Source organism: Nuphar pumila, chromosome 10 (genome assembly GCF_984573655.1).
Source record: "Nuphar pumila chromosome 10, dmNupPumi1.hap1.1, whole genome shotgun sequence".
In the NCBI taxonomy this organism is placed as follows: Eukaryota; Viridiplantae; Streptophyta; class Magnoliopsida; order Nymphaeales; family Nymphaeaceae; genus Nuphar; species Nuphar pumila.
In genome coordinates, this window is record NC_143258.1 from 100,297,993 (window position 1) to 100,304,158 (window position 6,166).

The following is a 6,166-nucleotide window of genomic DNA, read 5'->3' on the forward strand; positions in this document are numbered from 1 at the left end:
TGATACAACTGTTTTTATGAAATTTCCGATATGACTTGTATATAAAGGGATACAAAACGAGAGTCAAAATGAAGTATCCATGTGACAGACAGTTTTTATCTCTGCTGCTGTTATGTCTTGCTTCAGGAGGTGACAGAGGAATGTCGGGATTGCATCTTAGCTCATGATTTTGAACTCCTTGTAGGTGAATTTGCATTCCAGTCATCATCATTGGAGTTTCCAAATTTAATTCGATACATTTCTTTTGAGCAATCATAATATTCACATCGATATGATTCTTCCTTGGCTATGTCACACGGACTCTTCTAACAGGGCACCGCACCCGCACCCGCACCCATGTGGGTGCAACACTTGGACACGGCTTCTTTTGTGTCAGGTGAAGTCAACCACAGTGAGGTCCATTGTTCAAAAGTAGATTCGGTTAACCCTAACCAAGTCCAGTTATATCTATATTATGTATATAAATACATAAATGCACACATACACGTAGTGTTAATTTAAAACTGTTCAAAATTATATATATACCCTCCCCGCAACCCTGCACCCAAGTTTTTTTAAAGTGCCGAATCGCCGCACCCACGCCTATGTGACATAGTTCCTTGGCCTTTGATTGCATTGATCAAATACGGTGCTACTAACAGTATCCCATCAGTCAACTTGGCCTTCTGCTGTTGGGAAATACATTAGGCTGCCTTGGGTGACAGATCCTACACTCACCAAGGTTCAATGATCCCTGTATGGTGTGGATTGTGAGTTGCAGCCTAGATCCGAGAAACATGTAAACGTTACCTGATTTGAGTTGCTTATGAGGCTAAGAGTAAAAGTAAAAGGTAAAACAAACAGCACCGTGGCTCTGTGAAACCTCTTAGTACTATTGATCAGTCAGCTGGTGCTTTAATACCAAAATTTGACATTTAGGGTTGCCTTCTACCATAGAAAAGTAAAGAAGAGGGTGGGTTGAAGCATAGTTAAAAAACTCGCAGAGTCAACCCAGTGACGCTGTTTGACTCAGTCAAGCCAGTGAATGACCCTGAAATGAACAAAGTTTGGCAGGGACAACTGAGTTTTAGCATGGCCTCGGCCCGGTTAGCTCATGACTTGGCTGAGTCATACACATATATTGTATATAAGTGCATATATTATATGAAATATAATATAAATATCATGTATATTATACATCAAAAGATGGTTATACATCTATTAATAAAATTATACATTTAACATATTATAAAATATCATGTAATGCATATTACATACAAAATATTAGTAATATACATAGTATATATCAGTGTTGGAAGTATCATACCATATGATACATATCGTTACTTTTTGTGTATTGTATTTGTATCAGGTGTATCATACGATATACCTTTGTATTGTACTACATTGTATCGTATCGTACTGTACACTTTTGGTGCACTTTAAAAAGACGGACTCTCATTTGTCTAGAGGCCTTTTAGAAGTGCATTCTCATTATTTTTTCACTAAAGAAAATGGGTTAAGGTAAAAAATATTTATTATGAGTAAAATCACAAAGCTACTTTACAAAATTTTTTTACCTTAAGGGTGTTGTCCCCCACCATCTTACCGTGAAGTTGGATCCACAAAAATTAAAGATTTATGTCATGGTAAAAATCAAGCTCCACACTCCAACAACAATGACATAAGATATTCGGCATGACAATGAGGCATTCAAGTAATGAGTGAAAACCGATTGAAAATCGAGTGCAACTATTGCTATAATATTTTTGTTTATGTAATATGAAAGTATGAGTCCAATAACATGTTATATTTAATATTTTGCATTGTTCTTGTGAGTTAGTTGATGTATGATGATGTCTTTGTGCAGTTCATAGAGACAAATGCTTCATATGTGATTTTATGGTTGTATTTTGTGCAATTCATCATTGTTTCATGTGATATATATTTTTTATATATTTTTTATTTTTTTTTAATTTTTGAATTTTTTTTATTAAAAATGTATGATATTTTATGATACGATACAATACGGTCTTAATTTGGGCTTGACTGATATGGATAGCGATCGATACAATGCAACCTTGATATATACATATACTTACATATTTATATAAAATATAAAAATATGGCCATGGTGAGTCACCAGGTTGACCCAGTCAAGTCACAAAGTCAGTCATGGACGAGCTGAGTGGCGAGTCACTGGGTTTTAAAACTATGGGTTGCAGAATGTTGTCTGTTGTGGAACACAATTTTTCTTGCCCTTTTGACAGACCTTTAGAACAATTTTTTGTTATCTCACAAAGTGAAATGATCTTGTACCTTCCACATGCATTATGATGATATAGTTTATCAACTAATAATAGTCACTCATTGCCTCTGTTGCACACGAACTCTCGAAAAGCCTTGCAATGTGCCATTGGTATGAGACTTGGTGCGGTGCCTAGTGCGGAAGAGGTGTGTGCATGCCACAAAGGGTATCCTGTGCCTGGGTTCGACACTAGAACTGTGCAAGGGGGTGTGGCATGTGTGCAGGCATGGTGCAACGCAGGTGCGGCAATAGATGTATGAATGTGTGTGATGTGCAGTCGAATTACCCTTGTTTGTGTGAGAAAGCACCCCAACCTTGCGCATAAAGACGACAAGTTTGTCGTGCAGGTGAGGATAACCTGCTTGGGTATGAGACTGCACTGAGGTTTCATGAGCAGAGAATGCTCGATGGTGTTAAAGTAGAAGATCGTTGTCTAAGTGATCGGAGGCACGTTAATGAATGAGACTTGGCGTGTTAAAGGTTGCAGTGACGGTGAATGAAAACCAGAACAAGTTGAGTAGGGTGAAGAAAAAAAGTAAACCAGAGATAAGTACAAAGAAAAATTGACATATTATGAGTCTGGCATTGTCGAGGATGACAATGGTTTTGGTGAGAGAGAATGTCCCTGACCGTTCTTTCGGAATGAGGCATGCACAGTACAGAGCGCTATTGAGTGAAAAATGCATCTAGTGTAGGAATGCACAGTATGCGTTGGCTTGATCGGTGATGTGCAGTAGTAGCATAGCACGTGATAGGCAACAATATCGTCGTTAGTGCATCGTTGTATGACGGCACAGATGTGAAGCATTGTTTGGTTAAGCAATGTCAGCGGATCAGAGGATGTTGCCTTTGGAGATTTGGTTAAGGACCTCATGGCTTGTAAGAGTGATTCTCGCTCGTAGCGGTTAGACGCATGAGGGTACGTGTGGGTTAAGGCTAATTGCCCTAGGGATCTCTTTGGGTGATACCAACCGAGTATGGTGACTCGAGGTTAAGCGAGTGAATGTTTAGGCGTCGACAAATGAGTTTGGGTGGTGCTTTTCGCTATGGTGTTCAATCATCAACTGGTCTTCAGATTGGGGGTCAAAAGACTTTGTCCCTTTGGTGGTTAGGTTTTGCGGTGCCGTACACATGGAGTCGCGATACGCTTCATGACATGCGAGGCTAAGACATTCATGCGTTATTGGCTTAGGTGATTGAAATTAAAAAAAGGTGGCTCACAATGACACTTGAAGGCTTGGCATGCATCGGTAAAGGTTTTGGGGATGCACCATGCTCCTTATGACCTGCGTTGGATATTGGTTAAGTCGGTAGTGTCGTATCGGTATATTCTGGCCGATGATAGCATAAACTTGCCTGTATGAGCGGCGAGATACGTTTGGTCATTTGGGTTGGAGGTGCTAGCCGGTATGGGATGGTTATGCACGTAAGTGGTTATCGGATGCCCGACAACCATGTTGAATGGATCTTTTAAAAGAAAGAAAAGTTCGTTAAGTTGAAGTTCTGCTGTGTAAGAAGATTACGTGTGGAAAACATATGTTGTGAGGCTGACTAGGTCGCAAGGCCTAGTGTCGCACGAGTGTTCTTTGGCTTGAAAGGCGTGAAAGTTGGCCTTGAAATTTTAGCCCGCGACAGCCTCAATGAAGTGAATAAATATAATTGTACCCCAAAAAATAAACAAGCCAAAAAAAATGAAAAAGATTATTCAAGCAAGCAATTTGCATCTAATGCCATGATCTGTCAAATTACTCAATTCCTTATATGGAAATTTGAATCAACATGCATTTACAAATACTAAAACATATCATCCTTTTGCATTCTTATTGTGGAACAGATATTTGAATCGGCCAACTTATCCGCCAACCACGATATCATACACCTTTAAAGTTGGTCAAGTGATGTAAGTTGTAAGATCTGTCGTATGAATGTAAAAGAACAGAACACCCAGTATCTACCAAATGCATAAACTCTCATCTAGCTGCCAGTTTCCAAACAGAGCTTAAAATGAAACTCAAATTTCAAAGGTTCTTCACTTCTTTCTGATTAATGAATGATAATACAAAGTGTGGGGATGGTAGTGGACCAGGCTGGGGGCAGGGACAAGGTTTCCACCCCTGCTCCATTTCAAAATCTCACCCTCCATCCCCGCCTCCATCCTCACACGGGTTTTGATTTTAACCTCCATCCCTGGTCCAAACATGGCGAGACGGGGTGAGGCTCTGTTTCTCTTCGGTGCATTGCCATTCCTAAAGAAGGATTGGGGACAGGGCAGGATGGAGAAAGCGTAAGTCCATCCCCACCTCCATCCCTGCACAGGTTTTGATTTTAACCTTCATCCCCACCTCATGTCCTCCATCCCCAGTCCAAACAGGGTGAGGTGGGGCGGAGCACCGTTTCCCGGGTAGACTGCCATCCCTTTACAAGTGACAAGATCTAACTTCTACGAGGTATCATTGCCAAGGCAAAACAAGTCTTTTTGGACATCCATGCGTATGTAAGGGGAGCCACTTAATAAGGGCAACGTCAATTTTTATTTGGCATCATCATCGATTAGAAAACAAAAAAAGGCCCACAAGGGCTTCTCACATCTGGTAGGAGAAACTTTTGAAGGTCACCAAGTTGACGGGAGGTCACAAGTTTGAATCCCACCAGTAGGTTGAAGCTGGGTGTACTCTACGGTGGGCAGGGAGACAACCTCGAGGGTTTTACCAACCGGAGGCCAGCTAATGCACAGTCGGTGATGGGTTTTTTCTCAAAAAAAAAAAAAAAAAAAAGAACGAAAATTGCACCAACGTTAGGCATCATTCTTGACTTGGGGAACAATTTAACGTGAGGGATGTGTTGTCTTTGGTGATTACTACTGTACCCTTCCACTTGCATAAAAACCAATTGAGAAATATAAGATTTCTTAGAAAATGAAGTTAAAAGGGACAAAAATAAGGCAGCTACTTGTACAATCATCTGCCATCATGTGAGTGTCCCTTGAGGGAGATAGATTCCAATTCCGTAGCTGAAGAAAGGAAGATGAGGTCACATTGGAAAATGACCCTCATGGTGGGGTCATTCTCACAGAAAAAGGGGGTAAGTATTTCCTTTTCCCACTTTCCAGAGTCTAATCTGGGGTTGAGCCCCAAGACTTGGTCAGGGTGCTGCAAGCTGCATCATCTGGTCAACCACATTACACCTTGTAGATGATTGCACATCTTTTCCAAAAGTAAGCTTTGTATTAGGAAAATTAAACCATAAAATGTCTTTAGTTAAAGATGATGGGACTCTTGATACTGGAACGGTCCATTGCCTGGTTACTCGAAGCTGATGAAAAAACAATAAGAAAAATGTACAAAAACATGCTTATGTTTTGGTATAATTCCTAAAACACGTTTAAGTTTTGAGAATTTACAAATACACACTGGTTGGTGAAATTATTCTCAACCATCATCTTATTTCAACCCAAGGTGGTTTACCGTGGTTAACATTGAGGCAATTATGTTATTACCCCTTCCTTTTTTTTGTTTCCATTTTATCAAAACCACAAACCTCACATCCATTGATTTTTCCTTGCCCACCCCATGAGCAACAGCCAAGCTGCTATCGCCGGTCATCCGGCAAGCTTTGGATCATTAGGATTCTCTCATCACGGTGAGTTTTAACTGCTGTCTACCCATCTCTCCCATGCACACACAGAGATCCCTCTTCTTTTTTCTTCTCTTGTACATAGGTGATGATAGTGATGAATAGCAACAAGAAAAAGGCGAATGAGAGAGATGATGACGGTGATAAGGAAGAAAGCAAACGATGCTAATGATAGTTACGAGTGATAACAAGAGGGGGCAGTCATCTATGGTGAACAGAAATAAATAGGGATGCTGTCGATGATCA